The 20553-nt window shown below is 38.3% G+C and overlaps 1 protein-coding gene across 1 annotated transcript in view; it reads right to left on the bottom strand.

Moving 5' to 3' along the window:
* Window positions 1–20553, bottom strand: part of MTA3 (metastasis associated 1 family member 3) — a 591413-nt gene that overhangs the window by 56978 nt on the left and 513882 nt on the right. The window contains exon 28 of the mRNA XM_085219339.1: window positions 3681–3839. The gene's annotated coding sequence lies outside the window, so the exon portion shown is untranslated. The remainder of the gene's footprint in view (window positions 1–3680; window positions 3840–20553) is intronic.

Below are 20553 nucleotides of genomic sequence, written 5' to 3'. Positions count from 1 at the left end.
CTCCCTGGGCAGCCTGTTCCAGTGCTTCTTCACCCTCACCGTGAAGAAGTTCTTACGCACATTCGTGCAAAACTTCCTATGCTGCAGCTTATGTCCGTTTCCCCTCATCCTGTCTCCACGTACCACTGAAAAGAGACTGGCCTCACCGCTATGGCCGCCACACCTCAGATATTTATAAACCTGGATCAGGTCCCCTCTCAGTCTTCTTTTCTCAAGGCTAAACAGACCCAGTTCACTTAGCCTTTCTTCATAGGGGAGATGCTCCAGGCCCTTCACCATCTTTGTGGCACTCCGCTGGACTCTTTCCAAGAGATCCCTGTCTTTTTTGTACTGGGGAGCCCAGAACTGGACACAGTACTCCAGATGAGGCCTTACCAGGGCAGAGTAGAGGGGGAGGATCACCTCCCTCGACCTGCTGGACACGCTCTTCTTAATGCACCCCAGAATGCCATTGGCCTTTTTGGCCACGAGGGCACACTGCTGGCTCATGGCCAACCTGTCGTCCACCAGGACGCCCAGGTCCCTCTCCGCAGAGCTCCTCTCCAGCAGCTCATCCCCCAGCCTGTATTGGTGCATGCAATTATTCCTCCCTAGGTGTAAGACCCTACACTTGCTTTTGTTGAACCTCATCCGGTTTCTTACTGCCCAGCTCTCCAGCCTGTCCAGGTCTCGCTGAATGGCAGCACAGCCTTCAGGCGTGTCAGCCAATCCTCCCAACTTCGTATCATCAGCAAACTTGCTGAGGGTGGCCACTATCCCCTCATCAAGGTCATTGATGAAGATGTTGAACAACACCGGACCCAGCACAGACCCCTGGGGGACACCACTGGTTACAGGTCTCCAGCCAGACTCTGCACCACCAACAATGACCCTCTGCGCTCTGCCAGTCAGCCAGTTCTCAACCCAAGGAGGCACATGATAAAATGAAAGCTCCATGAGAATGACAGACAAGCCAAAATTTTACCAAGAAAGGATAGACACGGTCACCAAATTGGCGCTTGTCTTGAAAGTATCTCAAGGTTTGATTTAAATCATTATCCAGAAATATCTGACAGTGCAGAGATGTTGTGTAGTTGCTGTACCAAGTAGTAGGGGACATTGGAAACCTAGAACTGAAGTGATAGATGAGGAAGGAGAGTGAAAAACAGGAAATAAATGTACCCAGCTTGGTAACAGATACCCAAGTAGATCATAAAGATTTCTTCAGAACAAACTGCAAGGTCATCCCACTTAAGTAATGGGGCAAGAGGACCTCCTAGTGGTATGAGAGTGTGGATGTACCTACATGGATATCCAACTAGTTCATAGCCTTCAGAACATACAGAACAGCTATCATCCTTTTAGCTGCTCTGAAGGAACGGTAGCTGGAGTCACTGGCTGCTCATGGCACAAAGACATTATTTGTGGAGAAAATAAATACATCCAATAATTGGCAGGAAGTCAGCTGGTCACATATGTCTCACACCATTTTAAAGATCCCTGAAAAGGAACTGATTTTTTTGCATTCTTTTCTTTTACTATGAAAAACGTAAGTGGATTTGAGTAGCTTCAAAGCGTATTGTTAACTATCTCTGAACTTCTGGTGTTAGCTGGAGTTTGAAGTTGTTCCTGAAGACATGTAGCAGAACTAAGACAGTAGTGTTAGGGTAGAAATAGTTTTGGGATCAAGGTTGAATTCATCAGTAAATCTATTCTAAGGTATGTCCTTACCTAGCAGATGTTCCACTAAGAAGTTTGCTTTGTCCTTTGCCAAATATGGCTCTGAGCCCATATCCACTCCATAAGAGTGTTGTCGTTAAGGCAATTACAGGAAGTCTCTTTCCCCATGGAAAGCTCTTTAGGAATCTTTGATTATGAAGTAACAAGCATTTCCTGATGAGAATTTGGAATGTCATTTGTAAAAATTGCATACAAATGTGAACTGTTTACTACATGAAGTACTATTTCCCTAACTGGAAGAGTAGAGTTGGACATATAAAATATAATTAAAAGATAGCTGGGTAAAAAGTTTGTAAGGAATAGCTTGTTCAATGGATTTAAAACCCTCTCTCTGCTCAGAAATTATCTACAGTCAGTCTTTTGTTATGAAGCCCTTCAGTACTTCTCTTTGTTAGTCAGTTTTGTGCAAACAAATTTCTCCCTACTCATTGCACACCAAATGCTGACTGTAAATGTTCTCTTTAGTATTTTAGTATGTTCACCACTTGATAGATTCAAGCTGTGCAATTGGGTGTTTAAGTCACATGATGTTGTTTATGTTCTCAGAATCCTTTTGCCCCTAACGATTTTCATATGGTTGAGACATAAGTTTTGTTTTATGATTAAATGAAACTTGACTCAGAGGAGCCAAAATTAATTTTTCAGGAGCGTTTTGTACAAACAAAACTCGACTAACATAAACACATTAAAAAGGGGCCATGAGCACAGCTAGAGTAAAAAACTATTTAGAAGATGCCAAAGTGCTTGAATATGCTCTGTCCTAACGGACCCAATAGCCACTTTTTCTTCATCAGTTCCTAAATACCATAGTCATTATAGACTTTCTCAATTCAGCATGAGTCTGTATGCCATACCAGCGTTTTACAACATTTAAACTTTACATGAAAGTGATTTTACTGAAAACATGAAGAATATATATTTTCACACCTCTGTTTGTGCATAAATATTTCCAGGGCCAGCTGTCACTCTGCCAACTGTATACAATAAATAATTTGTTATTTCCACTCTCTGAAGAAAGTAGTTTTCTTTAAAACAAACCTTCACAATATGTGTTGTTTGCTACCATTTCAAGGCCTGCTTCCCCAATGGAAAAGAATGTGCTAAATGTAGCATTATCATGCAGGTCAGGCAGGGCAGCCCCGTACACATTTTCCCACAATCTCTGCTCATTAACATCTAGTTCCCCCATTGTGCAGATTTTTGGCTCTGTTCCATCAGAGCAGAGAAGAAAAATGTTTACAATATGCAAACTTGGAGGGACAAAAAAAAAAAGAATAAAGGCTTTGAAACGTCAGTCCTTTGGGATGAAAAGTTTCAAAGGGGAAGGTAAGTCAAAGGTTACTAATGGGATGTCTGCAACACCTGCTTTTAGTGGAGATTTTATAAACAAGCTTTACTTTTCAAGAATGGCTTGGCCTAGACAAAATACCAGCTAAAATATCTGTGGCTAGCTTGAGCAGCCTGGTACCTATGAACAGAAAGGTCAGGTTTGTTATATCCTAGCATGGCTTCTCACCCTGCTTTTATTGATAAAATGCAACTGCCTCAGTGACCAGCGTTGCTTTTCACATTACAAAGCTGAAGGCACTGGCAGTGTAGTATGCTCTGCTCTGCAGAGAAAGAGAAGGAAGGTGATGTTTGGTGCCATTACTAGGGAGCTCTGCTGTCTGAGGAAGAGCTAAACTGTCACACATGGGAACAAATTTGGCAGACTTCTGAAGTTTCCCAGCTCAGCTGAATGACCCTCCCAAGGTACTTGCAGTGGAGCAAGTTCCTGCTCATAACTCAGAGACTTCCAGTACTATTTTTCCTCTGAAAGTGTTAATGTATATTTCTAAGATTTTAACACTCGGAAGTAGGCACAAAAAGTTAAATCCTGCTGAATATTTACTGGGCCATTACAAACTTCCACACTTAATGTCTTTCATCCAGAGAATGTGCGTAAAACTGAAAAGCAATACCTTCATCTCACAGGCAGCAGCAGAGGAAGAAGGCTGTGTGGATGCTTGTTTTATGGCAGAGAGACTCTGAAGCAGAGACAGCATCCAGACTCCAAAGATGACTTCTGGACTCTCTTTGAGAAACCTTCATTCTTGTCCAGGGAAAAAGTGCAGCAGCTTCTACAAAAGCACAGAAATATCCAGCTTTAATACAGAAGAAGGCAGAATAATAGACAAAGCCACAAATTGATGTTTGTGTCTGATTGCATGGAAACTCATAAAGATTTCTCATTTTCATATCACAAAACTAATTACATTTGCACAAAGTTGGCACTGAAACAGCAAAAGAGAGAAAATTTTTCCCACAGGAAAGCATTATAAAATGTCACCTGCTCTCCTGCTCCTGCCATTCAAAAGTTCTGATCCACAGCAACCAACAGAACTGCTTCAGCAGGAACCAATCAAGATCTCTTTAATAGTCCATATTTAGCATCAGCGTGGAAAAGAAAAAGCCCCAAGATAATGAATAAGATGGTGGGTATTACAGTAGCTACAGGCATAGACAGAATTCCAGGAAACTTTGGGAAAACAGTTTCTAGTCCTTACTTAGAAAAACTGTTTGCCAAGTGCCTTAAAAGAAGCTCAATTTGTGGACAGTGGCTGTTTACCACAGATGACAGAAAATCACATTAGTTAAGATCTAATCTCTTCAGCTGAATTTCATTTTTGAACCAATAATTCCTGTTCATATTTCTCCAGAGAATTGCCAGGAGCCCCATGTGTAACAGCTGGGCACCAAGATATATTTGTTGGCTAAGGACATAGTTGCTGCATGAAGTTTTCTAAAGTGTATTTCTATACATGCACTTATCCAGAAAGAAACCATTTCCTATTCAAAACTCTTCAGTAAGCTACAAAAGTCCTAAATGGAGATAGTGATTCATAGAGATGCTGATTCAGTCATGTCATTTATGAACTGACTCATATGTGGCCAGCCCATAGCACAGGCAGAACAGAGCATAAGCTCAACTTTACCTACATCTGCTTATGTAGATACACTTTGGCTCACAAGCGTGTTTTTTTTTTTTTGTTGTTGTTGGTTTGCTGTTCTTTTTTCCCCCCAAGATAACTTTTAGAGCAACTTATCCCTGTAAATAAAATAGCAAACTTGATCTCAATTCACACATACAGATTCCAAATCTTGACAAATCTCATTTTCCAGTCACAAAGTCTCTCTATGTGAGTACAGTTATTTCACTTTCAGCATACAGCAGGTTGAAGAAAACCTTTAGTCAGGTATGAATATTTTAAGGTATTTTTTAAAATTAGACAATGGATGTTTTTAATGTGGTTTAGAAATAGCAGAGATCACTTACTTCACTCTGTGGAGTGATGTAAAGACTAGGAGTGCACTCTGTATGCCACACAAACGTAATCTAAGTTTATTTATTAATGCACCAGACGCTGAGAAATGTCTTCAATAAGCTATCTGCATTTTTCATGTTTGCAAATATGCAACACTCAAAGTTCATCTGGAGAGCTACAACAAGGTTTAGATAAATTCACAAAGATGACACTGCTTCTTATTTCACACAAGACTTCCCTCCCTGAAGTTCACAGAGCTTTCGCCAAGCCCAGTGGAGCTTTTTTACAGTTGGTTGAGATCAGAGTAGGGCCTTTTGTAAATGTTACGTAAAGAAACAAGTCAAATGTAAGCATTTAGAGTAAGAATCTGCTTTCAGTTTATATAATGATATGCCATGTAGAAGGGCTTTCCTATTTTATACTCCCTCCTTTCTCACACAACCCATGACTCTTTTTATACTGCTTCAGATCTTTTCCTCTCATCATTCCCATCACAAACTACATTTCTTTTGCATTATTTAAGCAGCATGTTGATGTGATCCAACTTCCTGCTTTTTGGAAGAAGGAATTAAGAATTTCTGGTGGGCTCTTCAGTTGGGTAGATGTCTGCACACAAGCTGAAAAGTTCAAATTAACTTCCAAAAAGCGACGAGAGGGAGCATTTACGAACCAGTGCTGGCTGCCATCAGTGTCTGTTCAGCAGGACTTTCCATGTAGAAAATTGCTCTGTTTTGCCCCAAGCCAGTTCACAGAAGTCATATAGCATTGTATGGGTGCTTAATCAGAAGATGACAGCATTCCTAAACAACTTCATTCCCTTGTCTGAGTAATAAACAGATCAATTATAATTGATGTTTGAACTCCAGTTTAACTGCAAAGAACCAGAAGCATAAACAACTAGAGGATCAGTGTGATGCTTTGGTATTCTTCAGGACTGCTTAAAACCTTCAAGGTAAATGGGCTTTATGCTGGTGTATGCTGTGTGCATCACAGAAGTGCTGATATGTGTGTTGTTTTGTTTAGGACCACTCAAAACTAAAAATTACTGCCTAAACACTCAAGAACATTGTTCATTTTCTTATCAGATTCAGCATTTAGGCAGTATTTAACTGTATCAATTATTTCAATGATCACTTTCTCTTTTCAGGACCGTATTTTGCATCAAATCCCTCTGTAAGAGTAAGGCTCTAGAAACAGGCTTAGCAGAGAAGCATGAATATTTAGTGGTGGAAGCCCACCTCCCTTAAGGCAAAAATCTCAGCTAAAGCACCTTGGCAGCATATTAATAGCTATAAAAGACTCTTTCTTTGCTGACCACAAATATGCTGTGGTCAACAAGAGGTCTACTCACTGTTTTGTTAAAAACAGTGATGATTTATTTTGCTTCAGCCATGTGTGAAACTAGTCACCACATTATGAATAATAATATCCTCTTAGTCTCAATGGAGCTCTTTTTAGACAGAAAGATCCACAAGGCATTTAACTAAATACTCAATATAGCAATGTACTTGCTGACCACTAAAATATAGCCATATCTGGGATGGAACGCTGCCGCTATTTAAAAATGCATGGCAGCAGAGCAGACAAAGGGGAAAAAAAATCCATTACAAACTAAAGCAAGAGCTTAAGTAAAATAGAACTACCTTAATTAGGCATAAGCATAGAGTGGAGCTAAAATTGTAAGTTTGAAGTGCGCCCTGGAATCCTTCTGCCTATAAGAAATCAGAAGTTAACACAGCACTTCTCGAGAGGATGAACTCCAACGGCACACTGCCCTCTACTGTGAAATGTAATCTGTAGAGGCTCGAAGGGGAGAAAGTTGTGTATTAAGTCACCCAGCCAGCTCATTTGCTGCAGCACTGTCCTGAGGTTATAAAATCTGGGGAGGACCAAACACAAGTGGTACAGCTTCAGCCTGGGCACACAGGACCAAGTTGGTGGCCTCATCTGTGTTCACAATAGTTGGCATTTGCTAAGCCAGCTCCTTCAAAACAATTTCCAAAATGGCAAAGGTGATGAGTAGAATGAGGTTTAGTATGCCTAAATGCATTTTATACATGTACAGTTCTAGTAGTTCTGATATCTAGTTAACCTCCATATTTTAACCCACCTCAGTAACAGTTTGCAATGCAGGAAATGTTATAGAACTGTATTACTTTTTACAACTTTGAATGACAAGCCATCCCAAAATTGACTAGATCTTGCTATGTTAATTTAAAACAAAAACAACACAAAAAAGCATCACTTTAGGAATTAAAAAAATCATTACCCAGTACAATGTGTTGCTGATGCTGCAACATATCAAAGCTAAAATTATTTAAGTCTACTTATGTTTCTGACATTTAAAATGGTTTTCAAACTGAGGACAGTTCTAAGACATGTTATTTTGTTCTCTTAATGCTTACTAAAATGTTCTATAGGGCAAAAACAAAGTGCGGAATTCCAGCAGGGAACGTGAAAGGACCCAGGAAGTTTTAAATAAAGGAAAATTCCTTAGATGACCAAAAATGACCAAAAGAGTTAGAGTTAGTTCAGTAGCAATGTTGAGATCCTTTGACAAATAACACCTCTATTCAGGAAGTTCCTTTTTTCCCCTTCTCCTGCAGTATATTCTGTCAGTTGGGCTTTTTCACCCATGTCCCTGGAACACATACATACACACACCTTCAAGAGCCAGGTGTCCTTAAGAGATCTGCAGCTGGTGTAACATTTTTCCCTACCACTTTCTTCAGCCTGCAAGAAACAAAGCTCTGTGTGATTCTAAATAATGCCAGACAGGACAAGCCACTTTTTGACTTTAGGTTGGCAGAAGTCTCCTGATCTACACTTCAAGTGGTGCTAGGTAAAGGAGAAGCATATAGTTCAGCCCTAAAATAGATTTGTGCATTTCCTTGGGTGTGTGCTATGGGTTATTAAGCAAATATCATCACTATTTGTCAATTGCATATCAACCTGAACTCAAGTTAAAAAAAGGAAGGAAGGTAAAAAAAAAAAAATATCTTGAAAGCCATAAGGAATAATTTATAAACACTACTGGTTTCTTAAGTTTTCCTATGAGAGTCTAAAGAGGATCACAAGACTTACACACCCTGTAAAGTTAAAGGAGTAGTCTAAGCAACTCAATCATAGTTGGTAGTAGTGATTTTGCAGAACATGAGCTGTACAGTAACAGAGATGGCAAACAGTTTCAGCTCTTAAAGTCACTTTTTTGTGACTTTAAGACTTTCAAAAGTGACTCTTTCTTTGTATGCACACTTCACTGCTCTTCAAACTTTGTATGCACAATGCTTAAAAATATTTTTTTTTTCCTTTGCTTTTACAATTTTTATATTTTTTAGCCTTAGCGAAATCTTTGTGGTCTTGGAAATACAGAACTGGGATGATAGAGGGGAAGGGAAATGTGTATATTTGCTGCATACAAATAATCCAAAATCAGATTTCAGCTTCGCCTACCTCAGAAGGAACAGTGTTCCAAGCTTCCTGCAGTTTGAGACATCAAAACTCCTCGAAAATGCTCATCCAACACCACTTTGAAAATCTAGATCACATTTGAGTTTCATATGTAAAGTCACTGTAAAGTCACTGTAAAGTCACTGCTGGACACATAAAACTCCTTTGTTTTGTTGAACTCAACAAAAATCACAGATAACTGTATTTAATTTTTTACCAGTAAGGAAAAAGAGAACGCTGGAAAGAAATGCAGATGATTTACAGTTTAGAAAGGCTTAGAAATAAATCAAACATTTGCTGCATTCAGTAGTGTTCTTTCACTGCTGTTAGCATAGCCCAACAAGCACAATAGCAGTGAAACTTTCAGATAAGTTAAAAGCCATTATTTTAACCCAGAAAAGAAAAAGAACTTTTGTATATGTTAGCAGCTGCTTAATAATAACAAATGAAGCTTCAAAAAAAGGCACATACTAACACCAACACAAGATGCTATTCAGGCTTGAAAATAAAATAAAATAAAAAAATCAGAGTTCTACTCAGCTTGGACATTGATATTAGATGAAAAAGAAAAATACTGTTTTTCTATTGCATTTCTGGAGACAGACATTGCTTGCTGAAGAACGTAAAATTCAATCCCCAAGGGAATCCCAAAAGCTTTCTGGCAGACATTCTGAAACTTAAGTTGACTCTTTTTTTGTAGCAGTTAACATTAGAAAGTAAAGAAATGGAAGACGACGATGAAGAGACGTAATCATGCTTAATAGTTACATGGCTCTGGCTTCTTGAATTGAAAAAGTATTAGACTGCCAGGACTTGACATAGTCTAACTTTATACAATAGACAGGTGGACCACAATTATTTTCAATTATTCTAAGTAGGTATTTAGTTACTTATCTTAATCTTTTTAGAAGAACACTGGGAAATAATATTCAAGTTTATAAGAATAGAAGATGATGTTTTCACTTATTTTTGTACTTCTAGCTCCCTGTAACCTAACAATGTCAGCTTTGTGCCTACAATGACCAGTTAACTAGCCTAACATCAGGGTGGGTATTTTTACATCAGGATATTTTACTGCCAGCATCCCTCCAAACACTGTTTAACAAATGTTCTCCATTCAAGCTGAACAGATGGAAGAAAAATTACTCTGAGGAATTGTAGTTCTATAGGCATAAATTATATGGATGCTTAGCAATAGGAGTGTTCAGGCTCAAGAGGATAGGGGTTGCCATAAAACTGACTTGCTTGTTTGGTCATGCAAATAAAAGCTCTCTGCACCATAAGCAACTGTAGACTAGCAACATTACTCTTACGGATTTTGGATATATATAGTCAGTTGGCATTTTTCTAAATATCTTTTACCAAAGGAAATTCTGCATCACTGTCAAACCTGATTAACTAATCAAAAAAACTCTGATTGCTGTACACTCCTCATGGTTCTCTTTCATATTTAAAGCTTTGACAGTTTAACTGGCTTTCCCTACTCTTCTCATATAGCTTTGTACCCACACATTTATTAAGAATGCATCTTCAGTGTTTTCTGGCTTGAGTAGTGCCCTTCTTTTCCAGTCAACCTAATAGAAACATATTAAACTATATCAGAATGTCAGAAAAAGGTTATTTGATTACGTGGGAAAATAGGAAGAATACCAAGAAAAAAGCTTGGGTCTAGATCTAATCTGTTATGGTTGAGAGCTCAAAAACAATTTTTAATGGATTAATACCAAATGCATTCAAAATGTTATACTTGAAATTCAAGATCTTTTAGACTCATCCATGAATCTTGTCTTATAAATTTGCAGATATATGTTTATATCTGCATAATTATCTTCTTGGTTTCAGTAGTTGTAACCTGTAACTGTAATTTGTTCAAGCACAGCTTTACTAAAGGAATTAAGTATTAGTCAATTCTTAGTCTCTTCCTCTTTTTAGCATCACCTGAACTGCTCTCTCATGCTGTTCCAAACCACCCTTACAATTACAGAGGCCAAGAAAAATTGTTGAAAGGTACTGTTTGAGTGAGAACAGCTCTAGTGGCAAAGATGCTGGAAATGGTAAGGACATTGAGATTATTGGTTATCCCTTTATCTGATTCCCAATTGAGATCAAACCCATTAAATGGCAGTGAAAAGTTTTGTTCACCTGAGATCCTGTCTTGGTAAAAAGACAGTTTTAGCTCATATTAGTTATAACAAACTGCAAGGGCTGCTCTGAAAGTACTGCCTCCTATTTTATTATTTTGACTCACTATATCAGAGGTGAATGTTGGTAATCTGGCAGTAGAGGCTGAACTTCCCACCAATATCTTGTTACATTTTCCCTCTGATGGCAGCAGAGAGGCAGTCTGACAAAATGGTGTCTGACATGGGAAGGGTTACAAGTGAGCACCTTTCCAGAATGACCAGCTTCTGAGACACCTACTGAGAAGTAACACAGAAAAATGGTTGTTTGATATGCTCTCCTTTATCGACTCTGAAGTATCCATTGCCCAGATTACAGAATTTCTCCCATCTTTAATAACACACTGAAAAAAAAAGACAAAGAAGAAACAAATCCATTGTCTGCAAAGTCATACCTATCTCACTTTTGGACTGGTGTAGTGTGTTGAGGCTGATTGGTTAGCAGCACCTTACAGCAAACACAATATGGCAGTGTGGACAGACTAGTCACATAGCAAGAGCATAGTAGTAATCTATGAGAAGAAAAAAAAAATTTCACAGATTCTGAGATTACATGCCTATCAGTTATTCTAAGTACACGGTAAAGGTTACTACACCAGGGATCCATATATTTATCATGGAATCTGTCCCAAAGCAATGGAAGGTAATTAATGAAAGAGATAGTCAGGCATGGCTTCAGGCAGTAATTCAATATTACTCAAAATCACTGCATGAGCAAACCTACGAACCAAAGAGGAAATGCATACTGTACAAGGACACTTGTGTTCTGAAACATGATCCCCCATGGAGTTTCCAGATGAAGCACTTTTCCAGTGATTAACTCAGTACATTTGAATTTCATTACTTAATGTTTTAGGTGACTAGCTGTTTTCTTCTCTGTGAGCTACAAATAAGTTTTCCATGAATAAAATCAGAGTAAAAGTCAGAAAGTGGCTAAACCATCTCAGGTCACTCAGAGCCCCATCTCTCCTCAATGACTCAGTAGAAAGTTGAGTGATTGTTTTTACAGCTCTTTTGATAACTATGCTACGCTTCCCTTACATTCCACTGGTAAGGGATCTATGCTAGATATGTGAACTTTTCCCTACTGGTACATCTCTTCCTACAGGATTCAGTAAGGATCAGCAGAGAGAGGCATTTGAGAACACCATGTTTTTTTAACTCATGCTGAGAATGCCTCAAGACTAACAGCTTTTGTAGTGGTATAGCATTCTCCTGCTCCAGAACCCTGCATGCTCCGTTCTTCCAATCCACAGAGCTTTTGTTGATTTTATAAAAGATGAGAGTCCTCAAAGCTGCCTCACAGGTGCTGTAAGCAATGTGGTTGCCTTGTCCTTCTCCAGGATGCAGGGAGACGTGGAGCATTATTTGTCTCTCCCCATTCTACTGCTAAACAAGAATCAGCTACGCCATCAGCATCAAATTATCTCTTCAAAGATCTCTTCAGAGAAATCTATGCACCATTCTAGAGACTGTCAAGAATGGATATGCCTTGCCATGCTTCTGGGATCACACAGTGGGACTAAAATTCAGCAAAGAAATTCAGATCAGGGCTAGAGAAAAATGAAATCAAATTTCAAAACTTTTTATTGCACTGTATGTCTTCTGGTTAAATTCACCAGGCCCTGGATTTGGTCAGATATGCAACATCAAAATATAGTTTTACCCTTTATCAAAATGTGGTATTTTAAGCCTGTTTATGGTCTTTTAGTTCAGCAGTATTTTCATGGGCTGCCTTTCCCTTTTAGAGATCAAAGATGAAATTTAGACTACGCTGACAAACTCAATTCTGGATTACATATGGATATGAAATGGTGTTTCAGTACCATTAAACTGTTTCAGCTTTCAGCAAAACCTTTTCCTGTTCCCCGTTGGGATGAAAAACAAGGCCTTTTGAAGTTTTATGTTAAAAACAAAAACATGGGAGAGACCCACACCGTCCCAGCTAAATGCCTGGTGGTCAGAGCTCTCATTTGAGCTCTCATTTGTCTGAATTTTGAATAAAAGCCTGTAACTACATTTCCCTTAGACTAAGAAACTAGACTAATTTCCAATACCAAGGGCTACCAAAATCTCTATATCAGCCTATTCTTGCATAAATTCTTCTTGCATAAATTCTGCCCCGGAACAGAAAAGTCTTAGTAGAAGTTTAATTAAAATTGAAAAATTTGTATTAAAATTGTAATGAAGAATAACATCATTTATACTAGTCCCATTTTTATTAAGACTCTCACCAGAAGCAAACTACACTAACCACAGTTGATGAGACTTTTAAAAACAAACACTGAAAAAATCCCTCCCAAGCCCATCTTCATACGTTCCTGGTACTTGTTCTGACATTCCCAAATGTAATACCCTTGGCTTCCTACTTCAATGAATTAACAGGAAGAAATGATGATATTTTCAAATGCTAATTATAAAAGCCTTAAAGATTTTGCTGGTGAATTTTCAAAGCATTACCAGTTTAGCTATGGGCTTACAAAGTCAGCTGCTTAACATAATTTATACCAGTACAAAAAAAAATAAAAAAAATAATCAAGCCGCCTGACCCAACTCCTGAGGAGGTCAGATCTGGAGGAACACCTCTGCCCAGTATCTGTGTAGTCTCCAATCGAAGCTGCAGCTGTTTTGCCCCCAATGCATTAATGCAGTTCAACAGAGTTCTCTTTGTAGGATACTGGTACCCAAGCAAATGAAGGTAAGGCACCTATAGATAACAAGGCCCTGCTAAGAGCCACATCTGTGTTTAATAAGGTGGCACACAGCGATGTGTTTATACTCTGTACTGCCAATATTATTTCAGGTGACTGGGGAAACAGCCCTGTACAAGGTTGCATGCAAGCAATGCTAGTACCTGTGTGAAGCCAAGAGGAAGCATATGGAGAGGTGCAATGCAGAGCTGTGCCAAAGCCCTGAGGTCAGGAGGGACTCCTGAGTGGAGGTCACTGCAAAAATCAAGACTTCTGTGTCTTCAAGTCTGTTTTGCAAGTTGAGTGTAACAGCACAAAATAGGCAGAAAGTGGGCTTTTAGGAAAAAAAACGTGACTGCTTTTTTATTTTGCTTCAAATCCGCAGAGCAAATTTCTCTTTCCCTGTACTTTCCCCTTCCCCTATCCCCACCTTTATCTTTTTTTTTTTCCCCCCCTTTTCACTCTCCCCACTAGATTTTCAAACATCTACACAGGTTTGTAGACAGACTGTTATACAGTAACTACAAAGGCATTATCTCTCACTGTACCAACAGCTGATGAGGAAAATTTGTTCTATCAATCAAGAGTTGACAACAGCTAAAAGAACTACTTTTAATTAGTGAAATACGTATTCTGCGCTTTAAATCATCAAGATTTTTTTTACTCAAAACACTGGTTATTCAACGCTTAAAGTGCTTGTCTTCTCACTTATTAAATTCTTTGAAAATACTCTCTCGCTCCATGACAAAATAATGAAGGAACCTTTTGGCTACTGTTAGAAAAATGTGACAGCACTGCAAGCTAGGAGGATTCTTTACAACTCAGAGGTCTTTACCTAGACATTTGATTCAGAAGTGTGCAACAGGGGCACCTGAAGGCTCCCATGGAATCCAGGACACCATAAAATCAACTCTCCAAAGGCCCAGCATGGCTCTTCCTCTACACCATTCCTTGCTGCACTGGGAGTCTCTGAGGCCTCCTGCTTTTGAAAGAAGTCAGTCACAGGTCATGTTTGCTCCTCAGTTAGTACTACATCTCTGATTATTATGCTTCTTTCCTCTCAAAAAGCACAGCAATGCAGCTGCTGGTAGTTACCCTTGGACTCCTCACATAAGGCTACGTTGCCCTTTTGCAAACAATTCTTTTGCAGAATTCTGACGCTTGAATTGGATTCAATTGGCTACAATTTTAGGCTTTGAGCAGACTCAAAACAACACTTTAACAGCCACATTCTGTTCATATTTTTAACCTTTATTTAATCATCATATATGCAAGTAGATTTGTCTTTTTGAATAAAAACCATCGTATGATAACAGATATCTAAGCTGTCTACAATTTATTCTAGTCTTGAAACTACTGGACAGAACTGTTCCTAATGCATATCTCAGTTTCATACTGTATCATTAAAACCCTAGACTAAGGTAATTGTTTAAAAATGCTGTTGCAATTTTAATAAAGGCATTGTTTTTGAATAAAAGGAAGGTAAGTGTCAGGATGTAACTGTTCTGATGACTGTACCATTTCCACATTATTAATAAAATACACATGTTTTAGAGCAAAAACTATAACATGTTCCACATACTTTTTCATTTGTTGTCTAACATATCTGGAATACATTAAAAAGTCAAATTCAATTATAGTTCAAACAATGCACACCATGAAATATACACTCATTGTTATGGAGAACTAAGACATAGTTTGAATCTCCTTTTCAAAGGGGCACCATTGCTGTGTAAATGCCACTGAGCCCAGCACAGGCCCATCAAACTGTGCATTTAACTCCCACATCAGTTGAAAATTCCTTTTCTAAATTCAACTTTCTTGGCTGTGCAGTCTTTCCAAACATTATCCTTAAAGAGAAAGAGTCATTACCAGCACAGCTTGCTTTTTCTGTTTTGTTATGACAGCTTTACTCTACCTCAAGTTAATGACGTAAAACTGGAATGACAAAATTTCTGTAAATTAATGACAGTGAGAGTTCCCCTTGTTCACAGGCAGCTTATTCACAGCCTTCCAAGTTAGTGACAAAGATTCCATTGACTTTAGCAGCAGCAGACCTTCAGCCATCTCTAAAATCCGTATATATTCTTGTTTTGTGGAGAAATATTTAACAACATTACAAAGTATGCCTTATAAAAACACAGAAAATATCTTTCTTCTTTAAAGTGCAAACGGACACAAAGTCTATAGGAATTTGCTTATTTGAATAAGAAGATTCTTGGCCTCAAATTCAAATCACAGACCACATCTAAAAGGCAGTGAGATAGCAATGTGATCAATCACACCTTATTTATCTTTAGCGCATAATGGGAACGCAGATCAGCAACGTTCCCTTTAGGGTTTTATTCAGCTTCTTCTGAAAAAAAGAAAACAAAAGGATGCCCAGAGACTCCAGTAAGCTGAATTTGAACATACGGTTTCTGAGAAAGAGCTGAGAAGCTGGTGCTTCATATAGAATTTAATTATTAAATGAATGTTTTCACAAAAAAAAAAAAAAAAAAGAAAAGAAAAAAGCTTCCACTGTATATCCACTCTTGCTAAGTTCACCTTTAGCATTCAGTCCTGGAAGTCTTTCTATATCCAATCAATAATAATTCACCTACTCACCAATAAGATGCGCTAGAGAATAATACTCTAATTTCTATCAAGAAGAAAGAAAAAAAAACTGCTACAGACTTTGGAAGTCTGGCATAAATATTTATTTGTTCCTTTCAACTGTTTTATTACTTCCTTGCTATTTAACTGCAACTTTCCTTAACAAAGAGAGCATGTAATAAAGTGCTTTGGTAATAACTGCAAACTTTTAACATTAAGCTGGCAGAAACAATCCAATTTTAATAACAGTCTCTCTTGGTAACCTTGTATTTTGACCCAAGGTGAAAGGTGAAGATTAAATCTCCTTCACCTTTCTGAATGCAGCTGCTGTGCACACAGACTTTAATTGATGTGAGACTTAGCTTTGTAACTCAAGACCATCTCCCGCCTGCAGCACTGAAAAATATGCGATTCAAGGCTCAGTTACTGCTGATAGCAGGTCCCACTCAGCTGATGGTCTGGACAGGAGAATAAAGTCTTTGTCATTATCTATTCTTCATCAAGGTGACTTTTTTCTTCTTCATAACTCCAGTATTCAGGTCAGGCTTGTAATGATGACCTCTCAGAAACATTATAAAGTGAAACAAACCAAAAAAAAAAAGTGACAAACCCACAGGTGAACAAAGCAGAAAGGCTGGAGCAGGGGCTACCCAGCACTCCGTAAGCAAAGGGTTTGTGACTTCTTTTTGTGGGGAAAAATGTTCTCACAGACATATATTTAATTCTGTTTTGCAATTGAGTGATCACAACATATTCCAAATCCAAACCAGTTTCCTCATCCTCTTCTCATCTACAGTCCAAGTGGTTGTACATTCAAGAATCAGCCTGGAGGCCTTGGCATCACAGCAGGTCTGGTTAAATTATTCTTTGGGATAACTAGGCAGAAATTATTTCAAGAATTTAAAATCATAGTCTTAAGTACTTGAACAATTTTAGTATTCAGGGTGCTGATCTAGACACTTCTGTCTGAAATCAGGGACCAAATCAAGACAACACAGCAAATGACAAAGTAAGATTCCATGAGCCTTCTTCTAAGCTTCCATCACATGGACGGATATGCAAAGGTATCCCAAAAACATTAGAAGCTAATCAAAACTGTTTTACAATTCCAAGTTAAATTTGAATAAACAAATAAAGATGACTTGCTGAACTGTGCCTTGCAGTCTTAGAGGCTTAGATATTGCCCTACATGTGACTGTAGTCACAAGGCAGCATCTCTAACACATGGCAACCAAATGCACATGCTGAGTTTAGATGGAGGACCAGTTTGTTGTATACATGCTGGACTCATTACTTCAAAACGAAAAGAAATGGATCTTTTGATGTATACTGGTAATGATGAAAAATGTGTGAGTATTCCCACAATACCTCAAACTTTATATACAAGACTATCAAGTTAGCATGTATTATATATGCATGATCTAAACAATCTGCATTGTTTGCTCTGGAAACAGAAAGAAAGAAAACGAAAGAGCAAAACCAAAGAGCATCACGTACTTCCAATCTAGTTTCCTATGTCATATGTTTCTGGCAGGTTTCCCTCTTGTAGGGGAACTTGGCTTCTTCCACTTTGTGATTTTAATTCCAGCATTTGGCAAAATTTAGGTTTCTATTCGCTGTCTGATTCCAAATTACCAAAGTGAAGATTTTTCCCTACTGCCTGCCAAGATGAGGCGATAAGAGTGGGTCTGCTCTGTAGCTGCCAGAACACCCAGTGGCATGTGTAACTAGATAGCATCATGTTTAAGGGCTGGTGAAGAATAAACTACACTTGAGCTGAGGAACACTGTTGATACATCTCAAACCATTCCAGTAATCCCAAGTCTCTTGATGCTTTCACAGAACAGTATTATTAGAGTATCACCAAGTACCATAGGTTTAGTACAGACAGCTCAGAGAGAGTTTTCCCCCACTCTGAATAGAGCTATTTAATGTGGACTTCAAGATCTTTTAAGATAAATTGCTCTCATAGTATGCTTTAGAATTCATTAGCCTCTCCAAAGAGAAAAATTTAAAACTGACCTCCCTACCTCCCAGTTCATGAAATGAGAACATGAAGATGCCTAAGGATATAGAGCATCTGCTGAATTCCACTGGATTGGGTGACATTTTCAAGGGCTTTAAGCAATTAGTCTGGTCATTCAATTTGTTAATAATTTCATTATTTTTGAAAAGTGGTAGAAGCCACCTTACCAAGGAACCTTAATTTTGTCGTGGCAAGATCTGTGCAACAGCTATGGAAAGCATTTGTAAAACTTCACTCTCATGCAGCTGGTAGCTACGTATTATTAGCAGCTTACGTATTATTAGGCATAGCTGGGACCTGGTTCTCCCTGTTGTTCTTTGCTAGTTAGATGATCATAGTTATGACAACTTCACAAAGTGCCACAGCCTTTAAGAAAAAAGTATGTTATCTGGTGAACTATGATTATCTCTGTGCTCCTCAGAGCTAATTGCCAATCAACAGATGATTAAATACGGCTCACAGATCTTATTTTATTTTTTCCAAAAGAAGAAAAACAGCTTTTCGGAGAGGTTAATATAATATCTTATATGAAACGTAACTTACTGCACATGTTGATTTCACAAGACTTGCTAATTAAGCAATATGTTAGCAGAATTTCACAAGATTCACAAGGAGAACTTGAGCCATACAACTATGATATCATGTAGTGCTACATTGTGTAATTGGTGATCTACTGTACCTTGGTCTAAAGAGGCTAGAGAAGGAGGTGAAATGGGAAACACAGAATCACTAACCTAGTCCTACATTATCATCTGATTAATCTGTGTGTTAGCTAGTGTCTAAGAAAAGAAAAAGGGAGAAAGAGAGGAAGAAAGGAGAAAGAGGAGAAGTAAAGGTCAAAATGAAATAACCAGGAATAGCCCCTATTTTAATACAAAAGCTAATTCAGGAAACAGGCTGAGGGTGCAGGGCTTGTTAATACATTATTGTGCTAAACTCAGAGCCAACAAGCTACACAGGAAAAATTAAGTTTCTATAGGACATAATATAGTCCATCTGTCAAAGCAATTTAGCATTTAAAGCCATAGCTCTACAGTGTTGCATGTGGCACAAATACCTGTATCCAGATCAAGAATCTCTTTTCTCCTCATTTTTCCTGGAGTTGTAATGTGCTACAAGACAGAACTCAGTGTAGAAAAGTCCTAAGTAATTATGGTACACAAAAATCAGAAAAAACCTCAATCATTTCCCTCCTACTCTGCACAATGAAGGGGTTAGACTCTTATTTACTCAGTTCAGAGAATATTAGTTTTAGAGATGAGAAAATTATTTTTGAGGAAAAAAAACAACCAATGAGATTTTACCACAGAAATGTTGACTGAAATATGAGGGATGGGAGGAAAATTCTGCTTGAGCATCCCTTCAAATTCCATGGAATTGCTCAATTCCATTTCTCCCAGAAGGATCCAGCAGTCTGCCATTGGTTTGCATATATATACACTACATGTCACATTGAAGACCAAAATCATATACTATTAAAACAGAACTTTCTTATACCTACGCATACATCTGTATATCTGTTGAATTGTTTTCACATGGGTAATTTTGAGCAATCCATATCATTTCTGATCCCAACTCCTAGTACAGTGAAAGAGCAGTTTCAAAAATATTAGGGTTGCCCTCACACTTCTCAACTCCTTTTCTGAAATGAGAATCCATCTGCTCCACGTCTATAGACAAACAGGAAAAGCACTTCTAACCATCATGCTCTCCAACAGCTGGCAAACATTACCTGGAACATTTCTCAGACTAGTAGAGCAAACCAACAGTTAGTCACATGCTAGAGACGGCTTATCCACTGGGCTTACTTGGAATTTAATTGTTCATACATGTTACTTTTCTGCTACCAAAAACAGGAGATACCTAAACAAGAAATACAGTACCTTCTATTCAACTACTTTACTACCAGCTGGTGCAGTGAGGTTTAGAGACAAGACAATACACTTTAAGCTTGAGGGCTAACATGGGCAATACAGACATTTCAGAGAAGACTTCCAACAAGACAACGTGAAGGCAAGTGTGGAAAAAGTTGCCAAGGGGAAGGTTAATTATGCAGCTTAGGGAGTTGTTATTGGGATTGATAGGCTAGAAGTAGAATTTGGGGTCCTTCCAACTCATTAAGCAATGTCTTACAAGGGTGCCTAATTGGATAAGATTTGAGATTAGTATTGAAAGATCTTCTACTGGACCTTTCTGCCTCACAGGTCCTATGAGGAGGTCAAAAGGACAAAAGAAAAGTCTTCTTGAATAAGGGCAACCGCAATTAGGAGTACTCAATGATCAAAATTGCACAAGTAGAACAGAAGGCTGGAGTGGGTTTCACAGGTATGTAAGAAACAAAAAGATAAATTTAAATTTAGTTTGCAAATGGATACTTATGAACTAGATAGAAATACTCTTTCCCAGGAGTAAACAATCACTGATGAACAAAAAAAAGAGAGTAAATGTAAAGACCAGATGTTGCCTATAAATGTGGCTCTATATGAAACAGAATCTGTCAGTTTAACCTCATAAAAAGCACTTCTCAAAATTTCTTACCTCTGAGATAAAACACGTGCGCTACAGAGTATGGAGACCTCCAGCAAATA

Source organism: Meleagris gallopavo, chromosome 2 (genome assembly GCF_905368555.1).
Source record: "Meleagris gallopavo chromosome 2, MGAL_WU_HG_1.1, whole genome shotgun sequence".
Classification (NCBI taxonomy): domain Eukaryota; kingdom Metazoa; phylum Chordata; class Aves; order Galliformes; family Phasianidae; genus Meleagris; species Meleagris gallopavo.
Note: the sequence above shows the minus strand (reverse complement) of the source record. Positions and strands in the feature narration are given on the sequence as shown.